We start from the raw sequence: 18,144 nt of genomic DNA on the forward strand, positions 1-18,144 counted from the left end.
GATACATAGATGACAAATTACCACAAATACAAATCCACTTCTTAGTCACTTCTCAGAAGTGAGCTCTCTCTCTCTCTCTCTCTCTCTCTCTCTCTCTCTCTCTCTCTCTCTCTCTCTCTCTCTCTCTCTCTCTCTCTCTCTCTCTATATATATATATATATATATATATATATATATATATATATATATATGTACTTTTATGACAAGTAAATGCTTTGTGTATGATTTGTACACTTTGCTACAGGGGAGAGTAGAGGAACAAGGATATTCGAGTCAACAGGATGCAATATGGGCTTGAGGCACTTGAAAATTGGAACAGAAGGTACTTTGTGTTTTTTTTTGGTTTTTTTTGTTTTTTTATTGCGTCACTAAGACTGTCAACATACAAACTTGGTCTCTCAGAGACTGCACGATCGCATGCTGTTAACCACAAGAATTGCTTCTATACCTACTAAAGACCCATGAGATTGCAAAAACACAGCTATACTTACAATTTACCTTTCAAGAAAACTATATGGGCAAAAGTACCAAGACACTTGACATTTCAAGCCATGTGTGATGCTTCCCCAAACTGTCACCACAAAGGCACGCAATTTCTATAGGTAGCATTAATGGGTTTATTTTCTTGAACTGAGACTCAAACCTGTTCCAGCAAGACAATACCCCTGTGTGCAAAGCAAGCTCTTTGAAGATATGCTTTACATGAGTTAGAGTAAAAGATCTTGAGTGGCCTGCTATAGGAGCTCTGAATACACTCAACCCTATTAAACACCTTTGGGCTGATTTGGTATCTGCCTTTCTAACGCCCTCATGGAGGAATGAACACAAATCTCCACAAGCACGCTCCAAAACATAGTGGAACATCTTCCTAGAGTTAGAGTGAAGGTTATTATAGCTGCATATAGAGACTAAATGTGGAATGGGATGTTCGAAAAGCACATGTGAATCTTATAATCAGGTGTCCACAAACTTTTATCTATTTAGTGTGTCTTCACTATGTTAAGCTGGTTTGTGCAATTTCATATTAGAAGCACATGTGATTGAGGAACTAATTACTGCTTACATTATAAACCAGTGTGCTGCAGAATAGTGGCTTTTTTTTGATGAGCATCATACCCATGATCATTAGGACCCAGAAAATGTAGGACCCAGACAGATCCATGTCTATACAGTTGCACTACATGGTTATTGAGTTAAATGCTATGTGCTCTGAGATTTTTTATCTGTTGTGGCAATAATTGCAAAATGAAGCAACTTCTGATATCTGGGCTGAATATGGGCTGAGCAAGGATTTGTTGCTTAACAAACTGGCACCCCCCCACTCCTGTTCACTGTGCTAATGTAACACTAACCATTCCGCGATCCAACACACCCATACGCACATTCGTGCACTCTTTTTGCCTACAAGTCACGCTCGTTTGATCCAGCTTTCAAAGGTAGCAGTGGGTTTGATAGACGCACTAAGCTAAGAGCGGTTCCAAACGTTAGCATGACAAACTGCCAAGTGATGACAGGCTGCAGCATCTAAAGGCATGTTTAAAGTGAGGAGAACTGTGTGTTTTCTGGAGAGAGGGAGAGGGAGAGGGAGAGGGAGAGAGAGAGAGAGAAAGAGAAAGAGAGAGAGAGAGAGAGAGAGAGAGAGAGAGAGAGAGAGAGAGAGAGAGAGAGAGAGAGAAAGAAAGAGAGAGACATAATCAGAGGAACTGATCAGACAATAAATAGCCTCAAAGGTCAATAAAACTAACAGATGACTGCGTTGCACATACAGCGATTCTTGCTATTAATCTAACCGCGCAAATACATTTCGAAGACTTATGAAAATGGTTTAAAAAAAGCATCTAAAAAAACAAACAAACAAAAAAAACCCAAATATGTGTGGTTCTTATGATGCGCAGCATGTGAACAGTTCATTTGAATTACATCTTTAGAACGCTTCGTTAAAATTCCTGGTTCGGGTATTATGAGACCAGGGCCTCTCTCTCTCTCTCTCCATCTCACACATACACACACACGTCCTGATCCCTCCAGGTACTGCTGATTATATAAACAGCCTCAAGGACCTGACAAAACCTAGTCTTGTCACTAACAAAGACATCACAATTCGCTATTCTTGTCATTCACACCCTCTCTTTTATATTTTCTTCTCTTCGCCTCCCATCGCACACACTATTCACTCTTCTGTGTTAACCGCTTTGCCCTGATGCACATGGCTTTGGCTTTATCGCTGTCAGCTTTTCACGTGGTATTAGTGAGAATAGGCGCAGGAGCTTTAGCGACTTGTGTCCAAGGGCAGTTTTCCGGTGATAACGCTGCGAGAGAGCCGAATGCTAGATGTCTTTACATGTGCTCGGTGGATTATTTACAGGTTTTAGGCTTCCCTGCTGTTTAAGCCCTGCTCCACCAACTCTCATGGGCAAATAGTGATGGTGGTGGTGTTGGGGGGTCTCAATCACTTAGTCTGTACGTCTCTCACGTACTGTTCCTATGGACAGTAAAATTCCAGTTATGCTGAATAGCCTAGGTTAGGATAGGTATAAAACACCCATCCAATGGATGAACACACTAACCAAAAATGGTAGTATTTTAAACCATGGAGTCTTTTATCTCTGCTTCTATTCACCGTCTGCTTCTCTCAGTGGCAGCAAAGACCTTGAATGTGAAATGGATCCAAGCTAATTGAGGGCCTAATTACAGAGAGAGTGTGCAACACACGTGAAACCGGATCCCTGTGGCCATGTCGGGGCACAGAAATTGTTTACTTGGTGCTAAGCGTGCACAAGGCTCTCGGACCCTGTGTGGAGAAAACACAGCTAACAGTTTGAGGAAACCGTGCTCCCAGCAACCTGTTAGCATCCTGCACAATTACAACTGGAGATGTGTGTTGTACGTTGCATGATTGCCGGGTTGAATGTTTGAGTCATGAGGGTCGAGCGTTCTACTCTAACTATCTAATCAATTCTAACTAGTTGAGCAACCCACCAGTTGATCGCTTCACAACCTGGTGTGTGTTAAAGCACAAGAATACATCTCTAGGCTGTATTGCTTTCCTGTTTTGCTATTCTACACATTGGCAACATGACCCATAGATTTCTATCTAATTATGTTACTCTGACATGGAACCCTGTGTGGAGAAATAGAAATAGCAGAAGAGTCAAAATAACATTGCAGGATTGAAATCACTATCACCTTCTAATACCTAACGCATACTGTACATCTGGTTGTCATAGTACCCACTCATACGCGGGGTCAGGGATGGCGGACGCCCCACATGATTGAAGGCTAAAAAGAAAACAATGAAACCCCATAGTGTTATTTAGCAAAGAAAAAAGTAGAATGATTGATATGCATGTGCATTCGTGTCAGAGGACTTTGTGCTTTCGTGTTTCTCTGTTAATGACGCGTTAAAGCAAATTCGAATTTTATCAACGCGCAATTGACGCATTTCTGTTTGACCATTTTCGTTTAAAATATTAATAAATCAATATAAAAGAGGGGTCCTTTCTTTACTCAGACCTAAAAATAAATAAACACACTCCACCGAAAGCAGAATTTTTAATTTGCGCCAAGTCTCGAATCAAGCACCAATCCGGCGATTAAAACCGTCCGTGTGGAAACATAGCAAAAATTCCATTTGGTGTCCTGATGATTTACATAATTAAAAAAAACTTACTTACTTTAAAACATTTACAAGAACTTTATGTTATGCTCTATGTTGAGTTTGGTTTAACTAATAATAAACATACATTTGCATAAAGCATCCATATTTGTCCATGCCCATGTTGACTAGAGCATTAAAAACTTGAAAAGTATTCATTTAAGGTACATTTAGAACGGATACGAATGTGCAAATACTCACGAGTTTACAAACGACTATCGTGCGATTAAATATTTGAATCGATTGACAGCCCCAATGAAAACGCATTATGCCTCACTAATTAATAAATACAGCTTAAAAAAAGGTTAGCGATATATGGTAATAGATAATAAAAAATTTTAAATAAAAAGTGGTAGGATGTGTGGTAACACATAACGCCATTACTTCATTCAGTACTTTCCCCAAATGAGCACAGGCCCAGAATGCTCAGTTTCTTACTTCGCTCGATTCTTCCTCTTTTGTATGCCCACTGTAATCATTAAACTCTGCCATCTTCGAACTAGAACACATACCAAATATTATTCTATTTACTGTATTTGCTCGCTAGATGGATCTACACATATCAGTGCTTCACTTTGATAAAGACCTTGTGTAAGCAGTTGTTAAATGAGATTTAAACATGTATGTGTGTGTGTATATATATATATATATATATATATATATATATATATATATATATATATATATATATATATATATATATATATATATATATATATATATATATATAGGGGTGTTTCAATTTTACTGCATATTAGTCAGACATTCTTTCTGTGCTAAGGGTGGCTAAGCCTTGAGCATCATAGCTATTTGTATTAATTGAGATACACCCCCAAACCCCCCCACTTCCCCACCCCCTTTCTGCTCATTTTCACATTGAACTGTTATCTGCAATGCAAAACAGGGCCGGTCAGATTTTCTCTAAGTATATAATTAATGCTATAAAAAGCCCTCTTCACATGGAAAACAGGCGCTCGTGCTGAAACCCCGCGAATTACGGGATCGCACAAAACAGCTCTCCATTCGCTGTTTAGACTTCCAAACTAATTCATGTAGAATACATAAATCAATGGTTTATATCCACTCCAGACCATTACACCACCTTCTCTAAGCCGCACTTTTCAACTGATCTATTAATATTTATGACAACACCAAACATTTCGAATCGCTAGGTTGAAACAATATAAAGTTCAGCGCGCAATTACATAAGCTGTGAGCTGACTTCGGTTAAAAACAGACATTTCCCTAAATAGCAGGCGATATGCAGAACTGACAAATGGTTTTCCCTAGGTAGATCCAACGTGATAATGATGGTCTGAGACAGAGACATGGAGAGAGAGAGAGAGAGAGAGAGAGAGAGAGAGAGAGAGAGAGAGAGAGAGAGAGAGGAAAGTGGTGTAAAAGGTTGAGTGAGTGTGTGTTTGTGTGTGTGACGGTGCAGGCTGTGGAGTGAAGTTGCTGATAGTGGATAGGTTCGTAATTGGCAGAGAGTAAAGGAGGATTAAACAGGGTACTGCTCTGTGCCTGGTACGGATACCTGACCCCTGGAGGTCAAGGGTCAGCTCAGCTATGCAGCTGGTTTGAGGTCCATGTTGCTGCCTAACAACAGATGGGCAAAAAAAACCAAAAAAAAAACTGGAGCTTCTTTTCGCAAGGCCGGTATGTCACAATGTGCCTTTAAGTACACACGTACACAAAGTTGCTCGCGAAGGCATGTCGCAGCGTTTACCGGCAGACACACACACATGCCTGCATGCCGGCGCATCCTGTAACTTACTCTAGTCTTTAGATAAATGAGCCGAGCTGTTTTGCTCGTGCACCTACGTCTTGTCTGCCGGAGGCATTATTGAATCGGGATGACGTTTATTAATCCTTTACTGGGCTGTTAAGGAATAAACAGCCTCACAGCGTACCGTCAGTGGCGTATTGCCTCGTTCGCCCCGGCCCGTTCTTCCACGTCAATTACGCCTCTTGCCTTTCAGAGGCACGGCCTGATGAATCGTCCGTAAAATCCATTCGCATTAATACTCCATTGTGCATCTGCTGCTGACTGTAATTAAAGAAGTAAATGACTCATAAGAAAGGATGCATTAGCTCCAGGGAAGAAAAAAAAAAAAAAAAGAAAGGAGGATTAAGAGGATGCGGGCACGTGGCGAGCCAAAGTGTTGAGCGAGGCTTTTTCTTGTTGGACTGATCTTGATTTCATATCGATGACGAGGCGACACCTGCTTTGGAACGTTCCTTAACTAGTGCGACGATTTTGTACAGTGATAGCTATTTATGGAGACGCCGACATACGAAAGCCAAACACGGTTAGAGGAACAGCAGGGGAAGGTGTGGAAAGAGTGACAGTAAAGAGAGAACGGGGCAAATCGCGTTAAAAGGAAGAACAAAGAAATGAAGCTGGGAACAATGTGAGCGGATGATCAATGCTTACACCCGATGCTCTGTGTTCTCTACACGCGCACGCACACACATTTCGCTGCCCTTACTTTTTCCTTCCGAACTTGTGCTGCCTGGGAATCCTCACCATTATGCATTGTGCCAATTTCCGTTGACTAGTTTAAACGGCGCAGGTTTGCCAACTGTGCCGAGTATTCAGATGAAGCTCAGGATAGAAAAGAGAGAAAAAAAAAAAAGCCTTTTATTGGGATTGCGATTTTGTCTGAGGAGTTGCATCAGATTTTTTTGGTGAGAACATAATGCCTTTTTTTCCCCCCGTTAACCAAACATAAAGGAAAGAGTAATGCGAAAGGATCATTAGGTGTAAAACCTTTTTTTTTTTTTTTTTTTTTCGGCATGGAGTCATGTCTCGGCCCTTAGTCAATACTCACAAAGCTGCAAGTTGTGGGAAGCTTTTGTAAACATGGCACATTCTTTCTTTGGAGTAATGCTCGGTGCAGTAACAATGAGACACAAGCAAACTTTTACCGCATATGGCTTGGACAAATGAGAAACTCGTTTGCTTGCCCACTGGGCAAGTAAATACACTCGGGTGGTGCCCAGTCCCATGAATGAATATAAAAAAAAATAAATTCAAACTAACACACCAGGTTCAATTGCGGTAATGTAATATTGGATTAACAATCTAGTTAAACCCAGTAATACAGCCTAAAGCAAACAAGCACAAATATATAACTTCTTGAAAAAAAGATGACTGTGAAGCCACATTGTGGTTGCGCCATCAACGTAAAGTCAACAAGTCACTGGCGAATGTTTCCGTTATGAGTTGGAGAACTCAGCCCTCGCGCTGCATGTAAAGAATAATATGTAAGTCTGAAAGGAATAGCATGTTGTAAAAGCTAATGTGAGCGATTTATTTCGTCATTGCTTTCACATACTTGTGTGTTCCGGATTTAGAAAGGATTGTCAGTCATTTGGGCGTCATAGCGTCCCAACAGTATAGGAATTTTGCTAATGTCAGCATGAATTGGGGGTGTACTGGGGTTTGTTCACCGCTACTGAGGTTATCGGTGTTGCGGCGTTGACGCGTAAAATAAAAAAAAGAGGAAAGAAAACAAACAATAAGCGTGTCTTCAGGAGTCTTGTGTGTTGCGGTCGATGAATGTTATGCGCAAACACCGGCCTCCACAGCCACGCCTTGCCCCATATAACAGTGCCCCTGACCTATAGAAGGGCGCACAACACAAACAACAAAAAAAAAAAAAAAAAAAAAAAAAAGCTATAACATTCCAAAATGTTCCAAATTCCAAATGAATTATAAATCAGATGCAATTCTATCTAATAGCTCCAACAAGATGCTGGTTATGCTGGTTTTCTGGGTAACTATAAACACCAAACCTGACGACAAAATCTGCTCATCCGGGCTATTGTCCGCTTGCTCCACTGTTTGACAGAGTACTGAAAACTGAAAACGAGTACTAAGCATTCAGCTTACATGCCAGTCTGGCGTTAACTGTTGACTAAAACAGAATGAAGATGATCACTCTTCTTGAAACACCACCTGTTACGCAGAAACCTCGACTCTCACACACACACACATGCCGACAAACGCTCTCACACATATCCTATCAATTCATCTTCGACCTAATCTTCAAAGTATGTTTCATGGACCAATCCGCTCGCATTCATCATCCACCTTGCTCAAACACATTGTATGTGTGTGTTGTGTTTGGAAGAGGAACAGTCATTCTGCTGGGATCCCTATGACATTAGACATCAGTTGTGAGAGAATATAGAGAAGATCTCGATATGTCGCGGCCGGAGCGATTGGCTACGGTTTGGGATTGAGTTGCAGAGAGAGGGGCTGCTCCATGGGAATAACAACTTCTGCTCAAGTCATTCCAACCTGGGTAATGTGATCCTGTACACACATGCACACACGCACACACAAAGAAAAAGAGTGAGTGAGAGGGAGATAGAGAGAGGGAAGATTGCTTTTGTCTTAAACCAGACTAGTATCTAACCAGACGATGAACAGAAGTTTCCCTTTCCTTTCACTGCGAATCGAAAAAGGAGCAAAAAGAAACAAATATTGCTCTCCACAGAACCACCTGGTATAAACAGCATCCCCTTATCGGACAAAACCCTCTGGATTTGTAGTTCTGTCCAGGGGAAAAGTGGTTCTCTGCCAAGATAATCAGTGTGCAGAATGAGGAGGGCTTGCTGGTGGGATCAGACACCTCCAATCTGCGGCGTGATGGTCGACGGTGCCTCCTCTGGAGCTGTAGGCCTCAATAAACGTCAAGCCGAAATTACGTCGCAAAGCTTATGGGCCTGAAGGAAGGCGTGATGAAAATATTAAACACTCTCGGGCGGTGTGGCGAATTATGGAGGCGCCGTTAGCTTGCTTTTGCGCAGTTAATGATAAATGTGTCCATTGCCGAGAACTCGGTGTTCTTAGCGGAAAAACGCGAAGCGACCATGTCACGTGTTGACTTTAATGCCGCGTGTCATATGTGATCGCATTATGCAGGTAGTGCGTGTAACGGCAGTGCAGTCCGTCGACGCAAACGCGCGCTTTCTTGCTCGCAAAACTCTCCTGTCCTTCTTTAGCCGTCGTTCTCTCACTCACACATTTACACTCACACACCATTTACCCTCTCATTGCCCTTCTCTCTAGACCAGAAAAAGAGCCACAGTGAATGAGACAAACATAAAGTGAGGAGGCAGCCGGAAATAGCATTGCTCCGAACAACAAGCGCAGCAGAAAGCAAGGGCACAGCATCTATGAAGCGGAGAGAAGGCAAAATGACAGACTGCTGTTCACCTCCATTAGCTGCTGGGAGAGAAAAAAAAAAAAAAAAAAGGAAAGGAAAAAAAAAAAGCATCCAGGAGCATACGACCTGTGAAAGAATTGGAGAGATCTCTTTAAATCCGGCCAGGGCCGTTGCTGCATTAATTCTGGGGGAACTGTAATCTCTCAAGCAAATCAAATTACTCTCATTAACTGGCCAAGAAAACGGCCTCAGTAATAAGTGTGTGGAGAAAAAAAAGTATTTATTACCAATAATCACCCGCCTAAAATGAAGCAACGCAGTCGACGGGTTTTTTTTTTTTTTTTTTTGCTGATTAAGGGTAAAAATGAGAAACAGGAAAGGGCGTTTGCGCACACACACACACACACACACACACACATACACACACAATGAGTGGTGTCTGTGCAAGGATGACGCAGTGATTAAGGTTAAAAGAATAGGGGCCGTGTGAGCTTTAAGGACGTTTTTGTGCGGGCGAGCGTAGCGCAACCAAAGCACGCCGAGCCAATCTCTGTCTAGTTAACACAGCAGAAACGTGACATTCTCCTTTTTAATAACGCTCCGCGGCATCTAGGGGTAATTTCCTTAAAAATAAAACCAATTAATTACATCAGAAATGTTAATGGAAAATATATATCAAAGGAGAGATAAATATGATTCGCCGCCATAAAATCAATTAATAGGAGAGGTCAGCGTCTCATTCATTTGTGAGATTAACATAATTACCTATTTTTCTTTTCCTCATTTACTGCTCTGTTCATTTGGGACCATGCCGCTGTCCCTATATCCCAGTGGAACAAACAGAGAGAGAGAGAGAGAGAGAGAGAGAGAGAGAGAGAGAGAGAGAGAGAGAGAGAGAGAGAGAGAGAGAGAGAGAGAGAGAGAGAGAGAGAGAGAGAGAGAGGCGCGAACTGACCTAAATGAAATATCTCCCATCCATACAGAGTGTGCACATTAACACTATGGACACAGTAATTACATTTCTTATTGCATACTGTTCGATAGTAAATTATTTCCATTTTGCACTGAAGACTACCTCTTTATTCACTGTTGTAGTATGGAGAAGCGAATTTGGTAAAGAATAGAACACCATGAAAAAAAAAAAGAAATAAACGGTTTTGCTGGGGGCCTGAATTGTGATTGGTCGAACTGCTCTGCTAAATCTTGCCAGAAATGTAAGACTTTCATTGTTCTACATATAATAGGAACGAATTGGATAACAGAAAATAACAGAAGTAAACAGAATCCTGTACATTTTTTTTTGTTTATTGCCTTTGTGTTTGTCTTGTATAGTCTAAACTGAATGTACAGTGTTGTTATTTATGTCTATACTTTTAAGAGTCAACCAACAGCTGGAACCAAATTCCTTGTGTGTCCCAATACTTTTTTCCCAATACTTTGTATTACTAATAGTAAAAATAAATAAAGAAATAAAAAAAACTTTACAAAATGATGTTCATCTTTATAGTACATTGTTAATAAACCAAGAAGAACAGCACAGTTGTAATACAAGTACACAGAACGGTATGAAGAAGCGATGTGGGCTGAATTCTTTCTATCTCAGACTGGAGCTTTACGCGACACAATTACGTACAGTCGTGTAAAGTGATTACAAAAAAGTAATACGCTGTCTAGGGTGATATATTTTTTAGACGCGTGTGAATTACGAGGTGGGTCATTTAATTGATCGTCCTTTTCAACCGGAAAAAGATTGAAAAATTGTGGAGAAGATAACTCAAACATGTGGTCCAATCAAAATGCAAATTGCACCAAAAATTCAGATGACAGTTTAGTGTTTCGAGGTCTGAACAAAAATGGTGTGTCTTTTATGATTGTATATATATATATGTTAGGATGCAACATGTGACTTAAAAGCATAAAAGAAACTTGTGAATGCAGCTGCCTATCGGTCTATAAATGTGTGTGTGTGTGTGTGTGTGGTGTGTGTGTGTGTGTGTGTGTGTGTGTGTGTGTGTGTGTGTGATAATGCGCCCCATATTGTTGCTATAATGCATTAAATGACGCCTTGTGAGTGAAATGCAACCGGAATAGTTTCATCATTTCGATATTAGCCTCCCATCTCATGTCTCCACAAGCTAGCGCTGGTACATAAGGTAAGTATTTTTTTATTGGTGCAGCGTCAGTCCTAACCTCTTCAAAATATTTATAAAATAAAAGCCAAATGTTCGAAAATGTTTGTTGTTCTGTCAGTACTGCAGAAACATCGATTTGCATATTTCTCTGAAGTAATTTGAAGTTTCTTTGTACGTCTTGTTTGTAAACCATGAAGGGAACATCTCGTGCGTGTGCGCTGCCGCTGTGCAACCCGAGTCTAACCTCAGTGAGAAACCCAGCGGTGACCACAGCCAGAGTCGTGGTTTTCCAGAGGCTCAATTACGTTAAAGAACACTTATCTACATGGGTAAGGAAAGAGCGTGCGGATTCTTCGCTCGAATGGAAACAAGCAGCCGATTGTGTCCCCCCCCCCCCCCCCAACCCTCGCTGATGATAAATGACTGCGAGCCATCGAGGTGTTTAGAGATTAACGAGCGAGTTAGAGTGTTTAACACACAACAGCTACTTCAGTGAGACCCGATGCTAAGGATCACATAAACACTTTATAAATAGTGGGCTCGGAGGATAATTATTTTGATTGTGGGCTCTCATGAAGCTCCCCCACTTTAACATCTGTTTGAAATATGGGCTGGTGTGTGCGTGAGGTCGAGCGTGTGTATGTGTTTCGAACTCCGAAAACAGACACAGGGGAAAAAAAACAAAAAAACTAGAAAAGCATGTCTGTGTTTAAAACCTCTCTCAAGTTTTCCCCTTTTCTCTGTAGTTTTCTCATTTTTTTTCCCTCTGATCATTTGAAGGTAGTACAGGGTCTCTGTGTACTCCACCTGGCATCACGGTCAGGAAAAACAGCAGCGGGGGATTGTGGGATAGCTGGAGGCCTGCTGTGGAAGACTAAGGTAGTGCTACTGGGATGTGAATTGTAACTAGGATGAGGGCAGCTCCACACGTTCATGCTGTTATTCGACTGATGAATAGTTTGGCCTAAAATATAAATGTGTGTATAGATACGTCTAGCGCAGGCCGTAACGCTTGTTTCTCTGCACATGCAGAATACCGAGCCAGCGCTTTTAGAAATGCTTGTGTAGACCAAACCAGAAAGCAAATAATGCCAATAAAGTGCAACTGGTTTTCCACCTGCGCCTCTAATTCATCCACAAGTCTGACTTGTAGAGCTGCCTACTAATCCTCTCTCTGGCTTTGTTCTCAATTCCAGCCTCTCTCTCTCTCTCTCTCTCTCTCTCTCTCTCTCTCTCTCTCTCTCTCTCTCTCCCTCTCTCTCTCTCTCTCTCTCTCTTTCTCTCTCTCTCTCTATCTCTGTGTGAATCAGGACCAACACTATAGGCACTTCTTCATTAGAACCACAGACTATCCATTAGTTGCCCAAAGCATATCACAGTCTTGTCTATGATGAGGTGTCGGTATTTTACTATTATTTATTATTATATTTAAAAGCACATCTAATTGTAGATACACAGCCAGCCAGCCAGCCAGCCAGCCAGCCAGCCAGCCAGCCAGACAGACAGCCAGACAGCCAGCCAGCCAGACAGATAGATAGATAAAATGATAAAAAAAAAAAAAAAAAAAGGTGTGATCACATTAAACTGTGCTGAAACTGAATTAGCCTTATCCCGCTGTAACTGTTTTAAATCTGGGGTCCAGTGTGTAGTACGTGGTGCCACGATAGCTTGAAATGAAAGTACTAGGCTTGGCCCAAAGAACCATTCAGTTAACTGTGGTCAACTGTAGCGTGTTATTTTGCATTGAAACAGACCGCGGGTGCCTCGTGGAGGTCCATCTGTAGTGAGGAGGTGAACTAGTGCGATGTGAGTCAGCACATTCTTCTCATTATACACATGAAAAACGCTTCATTTCCCTGTTCCGATCGCTCGCTCTAAAGTGGGATCGTGCCCCGCTGTGTGGCAGGGTCCCGGGGTGCTGCTGGGTGACTGATCAGAGAAGAGTTGCACGCGGTGCTGTTTACCGGCGTGCTTTATCTTGTTCTTTAACAGGCGGAATCAATCAATCCCTGCGCGGCTGCGAGCGTGCGGCTTCGCCATTCCAGGCATGGCTCACGTGCTCCAGCGCAGCCATCGCCCGGAGTTACCTGACCCAAATTGGATCAACAAGCTCCGATTCCTTGTACTGCTGCAATCCGAGATGAAGATCATATTAGATGGAAGAGAGCAAAGTGAACAAAGACAGGAGAGTGAAAGAAAGAGAAAGGGAGAGAAAGAGAGAGAGAGAGAGTGGGGGGGAGATGAAAATGAAAGATAGAAAAAGAAGAGACACTTGACAGATACCACAATGCACTAAAATCATTGTTTTTTTGAGTCTTTATATTGATTTTAAAAGGCAGGTGACCGCATGTCCGCCTGAAATCGCCTGATTCTGAACAAAAAAAAAAAAAAAAAAAGATGAATGTGAACCGCAAAACTGTACGCAGTTCTGATGTCCTAATTTATAAAATCAAAACCCTTCTGAATGGCCCGAAAACCCAATAAACATGTTCTTAAAAAAGAACTAAAAGGGCTCGTGAGAAGACACAACCACAGGGCAGGCAAATTCACTGATCTGGCGTGTGCATTATTACAAATGTATTTGAGCGGACATTTCTGCTCAATACACCATTTTTTACAAGCTCATTATTCGCATTTAGTCATTGAAAGAGGATAAATATGCCGTTGCTTTCACAGACAGCGACTTGCTCATTGTTTATGGTCGCGTTAGAGAACAAACCTTGACTAGTTGACGCCTTTTTGTTTAGTTTTTTTCAGTTGCCCTACAGATATTTTACATTATTCAATCAAAAATACCATCTTTCTGATTCCAACTTTCTTCTTTTTTTTAATATATATATATTTTAATGTTTAATAGGGGCCCGTGGCTATCTATGAGAGCAATTATTAGATATCCGCAGAGAGAAATTGAAAAATTAATCATACGCTCGAATATGCTCCCGCGCTCGTACATAGGAAATGGCTGCTTCAATCGTGTCACGCCCTCCGCGGGGCGCGCAGCTGCAGAAAAACAATCACGTTAATATCACAATTAATAGATTATTTACTTCTGCGGCCCTTTGTGACGTCGGCCTGCCATACGGCGCGTAGATAAAAACGGTGCTGATCGCGCAGCAACGACTGTGATGTGGGAAGATGAGCGATAGTCACCTCTAGACCCAAAACGCTTGCGATATTAAAGAAATTCTCTCGATTAGGGAAATTACCAACACGCCTCCCTGCCCCTATCTACATCACTCTCACTGTCTCACTTACAGCACACATGCTTACTAACTTACGTCGACAGATATCTTAAAAAAAAAAAAAAATACAAGACAGGAAGCATAGCACGCACAAAGGAACACACACATACTCATATGCAACAGCTGCTCCCAAGCCTGGCAAAAAAACATGTACCCATATGCAGTGTAAATATTCATAAAGCTACAGCGCTTGCATTTATTTATTTTGTTGGCTTTTTGCCCTGGTGATCATGGGACGCAGTATGCAGTGTCGAACTTTTTTTGCTTGAGAAACATGCTTCGGGCCTGAACACAAGAAAAGTGCTGGCTGAGGATTGTGGGAGATGGAGTACCACGCTTTCAGGATTTCACCTCATCTACAGCGTCTGTGCAGATTAGTAAAGGAAGTGTGGGCTGAGACCTAAGCCTGAGCGATACTATGATATCGATACTGTGTTAGTATGGAGAGTGTAAAAAAAAAAAATCTAATCTTAGTACCGATGATGTCCTGGGGCTCAATATTTAAGGCGCAACATCCGGTAGTGACAGAGAAAGTAGTTATCGTGCATCTTCATCTTGACGTGAAAGACTGATAAAGACTGCCAGCTAAAGAAGGGAGTCCTCCACTGTTTATTTTGATCAGTGTGAAGTGTTTTCGAGTGAAGAAGACGTTCTCGGGTTTCCCAGAAACAGGGCTATTGGTTACGGTTAATGATTTGGCGTCATAACGTGAGAGTGTGTGGTTAGTTGTGTGCAAATCTTGTAGTGTGGTTAATGACTAGAGAGCCATTCAGGACGAAATAATCAGTGAAATCAGACATCATGTTTGTGGCCTCGTACATTTTTTGCTCTATGTATGTTCGTGTGTCTTTTTTCTGTACATGATTAAACTGAAACATTGCTAGATTTCGATTTTGAATTCCATTCACAGACACATCTCTTCTTCTCCCTCGGCGCCTTCAGGAAACTCATGATGCTTTATTTTGCAGAGGTCAGGTACACCCAGGACATATTCCCTACTTCTTGGGAAACAACAAGCGAGTAAAAAGAAATGGAGAAAGAGACAGACGTGCCCATAAAGGCACTGGCTTATTTTCTGTGCCATTTGCTGCCTTGCACTCTCGCGGCCCTTTCCCATTACATCATGTCAGCGACTGTAAACAAGCAAATAACAACAGGGCAGTAACGCCGCGAGCGTGGCGCTACACACCTCCCTGCGCTGCTCATTCTCACAGCCTTCAAAACATTTGTTTTTTTATTGACCAACTAAATAATACATCACATTTTCCTTCTCTCAAGAAGAAATAGAGGGTGGAGGGGGAAATTTATTAGAGGGGAACAGAGGGGAAACTATTTATGGCAGCCGTCATTCATAGAGAGGCGAGGGACCATCAGCCATATTTATGGGCCGCCATCATACCATAGACGGTCGAATATCATTCTCCGAATGGTACGCAAACTGCCGCTGCTGCCATTTCTCTTCCGAATAGAGGCCATGTCACAGCCGCTGGAACACACACAGGAACAGCGGTGCAAGTTTGAAGATTACGCTACGGCCTGTAGATACAATGGTTATGTAGATTTGGGTCAAAATTCACATTTCCACATAATTCCTTGTTTTCCTGGAACTGTAAGTTACTTGTTTGTGTGTCTGTAGCCCTTGTGTTATATTTTTGTTGTATTATATGGGGACAAATGTATTGGGACACCTGCCATATGCGGTTCTTCCCTGGAGCCCCAGGCCTCCTTATCCTTCATTAGTACCTGACTTTATTAACGCCCTTGTGGCAGAATGAACACAAATCTCCACGAGCACTTTCCAAAATATAGCAAAACATCTTGAATGTTCAAAAAGCACATGTGGATCTAAAGGTCAGGTGTCCATATAGTGTACATGAAGGAAAATATTAATGGACTTTCTCTCTCTCTCTCTCTCTCTCTCTCTCTCTCTCTCTCTCTCTCTCTGTCTGTCCCTCAGTCTGTCCCTCCATCCATCCATCCATCCATCCATCCATCCATCCATCCATCCATCCATCCATCCATCCATCCATCCATCCATCCATCCATCCATCTATCTATCTATCTATCTATCTATCTATCTATCTATCTATCTATCTATCTATCTATCTGTTTTTTAGTTCTGCACATATCCATTCTATTGCTAGTCCAAACATTCGATTCAATAAACAAAGAAAATACAAAGAACAATGACTCGAATCACTCAAGCATTTCCCACCACTAGTCGTGTATAACCACTTACTAATAACCGTGCTCAAGCCGTGCTGTCACACACCCAACAACAACTATTTATGAGAAAAGTCAAAACAATCAATTAAATTATTCATTTATTAATAAATTCATCTATATTAAATAAGGTGTGGAATGTTTGTAGAATGCCTGAAATGTTTTCGTAACCTCATGGAAACATTTATACAGAGATTTATCACCCATTCCTTTCATTTTTTTCATGAATACTGCAAGCATATACAGGTTTGGAAACAACATTATGTCCTGTGGAATTATTTCTACAACGATATATATATATATACTAAGTTTGTGGAGCGCTATATGCTGTAATGACGTCCTCTATTCTGGGAAGGCTTCCTATCTCGCTTCATGCACATGGGCATTACGACGCAGGCCTGTTTGTCCGCAAACCTTTGGCCGCAAAGAACGTTTACCATACACACGTGCGCACAGGAAAGAGATTGCCAGCAGCGAAGGGTTTGCATCAACAGTGACAAATCTCTGCTCTGTCACTGGCTGTGTGGCATTAGAGCTGAACCACAACCCTCTGACTCAACACTTCACCTGTCCCACATCAAGACTTTATGAATAACACATAGCAGCTACAACAACAGGACTTTCACATTACTGAGACTGTCTATGATTAATGAAACACACACACACACACACACACACACACACACACACACACACACACACACACACACACACACACATACACACACACACACACACACACACACACACGCCATCCACAAACAAATCCACAAAATCTGCTCCACCCTTCCACTTATCTTCTATCTGTTCATCACACACTCAACCTAGCTCACTTGCTCGAATCAGTCTCTGGGGATCCTCGGAGATGCCTTAATCGGGCAGGTGTACGGTGCATAAACATTATTTTAAAACAAATCAGAGCTTTTCAAATGTTAGGGAAGGCTCGGCTTTCATTTCAATGGTGCGTTTAACCCTTATCGTCCCTGTTCCTCGGGGTTCATTCTATGTTAATTGGCTCTCCATGGCATTTGTATTGGGGATGTTAACATGCACAGTCCATGAATATTAATTACCCAGAAGTTTTCGATCCTGGTGGAAAAAAGAAGAAGAAAAAAAGAATTTCCCCGATACATATTAATTCGGTGAAGTTTTCCAAAAGTCAAAAGCTCATTAAAAATGCATAAGCGCCTCGATTCCCATGACAATTCATGCATCTTTAAGTTGAGCCCCTAATAATTTGCCACAGAAATGTTTTTTTTTTTCACAAACTGTTATTATTGTTCCGCTGCAGGGAAACATCTAAAAGAAAAGTCGTCTTCTCCTGTTGTGACTCAACTATTATGTGGACAAAAGTTTAAACATGAATTTTTTGATGTGCTTTTTCAACGTCCCAGTCCACATTTCGTCTCCATTTGCTGGTATAATCACCTCCACTCTTCTGGGAAGATGCTACACTAGATTTCAGAGTGTGCTTGTGGGAATTTGAGCTCATTCATCCACAAGGGTGTTAGTAAAATCTGGAACTGGTGTAGGGTGAGGAGGCCTGGGGTGCAGTCAGCGTACGTAAGTTTGTGGTAACAGCTTGTAGAAAAAAAAAAATCACATGTGGCAGGAAAATTCAGGTGTCCCAATACTAATGCCTATATAGTGTACAGTGTATAGTAGACTGTAAAAGAAAAAAAGAAAAAAAAGAAACACAGGCTGCATCCATA

General features: G+C 41.6%; 1 protein-coding gene and 1 long non-coding RNA gene across 20 annotated transcripts in view; one reads left to right on the forward strand and one right to left on the reverse strand.

The window, feature by feature from the left end:
• The window catches only part of foxp1b (forkhead box P1b), a 164,954-nt gene that overhangs the window by 57,874 nt on the left and 88,936 nt on the right, over window positions 1-18,144 (reverse strand). The gene's annotated exons all lie outside the window — the stretch shown is intronic.
• Window positions 1-18,144, forward strand: part of LOC310722429 — a 36,499-nt gene that overhangs the window by 16,345 nt on the left and 2,010 nt on the right. Inside the window, exon 2 of the long non-coding RNA XR_014532373.1 lies at window positions 245-322. This is a non-coding gene — a long non-coding RNA (uncharacterized lncRNA). The remainder of the gene's footprint in view (window positions 1-244; window positions 323-18,144) is intronic.

Source organism: Silurus aristotelis (genome assembly GCF_946808225.1).
Source record: "Silurus aristotelis genome assembly, chromosome: 2".
In the NCBI taxonomy this organism is placed as follows: domain Eukaryota; kingdom Metazoa; phylum Chordata; class Actinopteri; order Siluriformes; family Siluridae; genus Silurus; species Silurus aristotelis.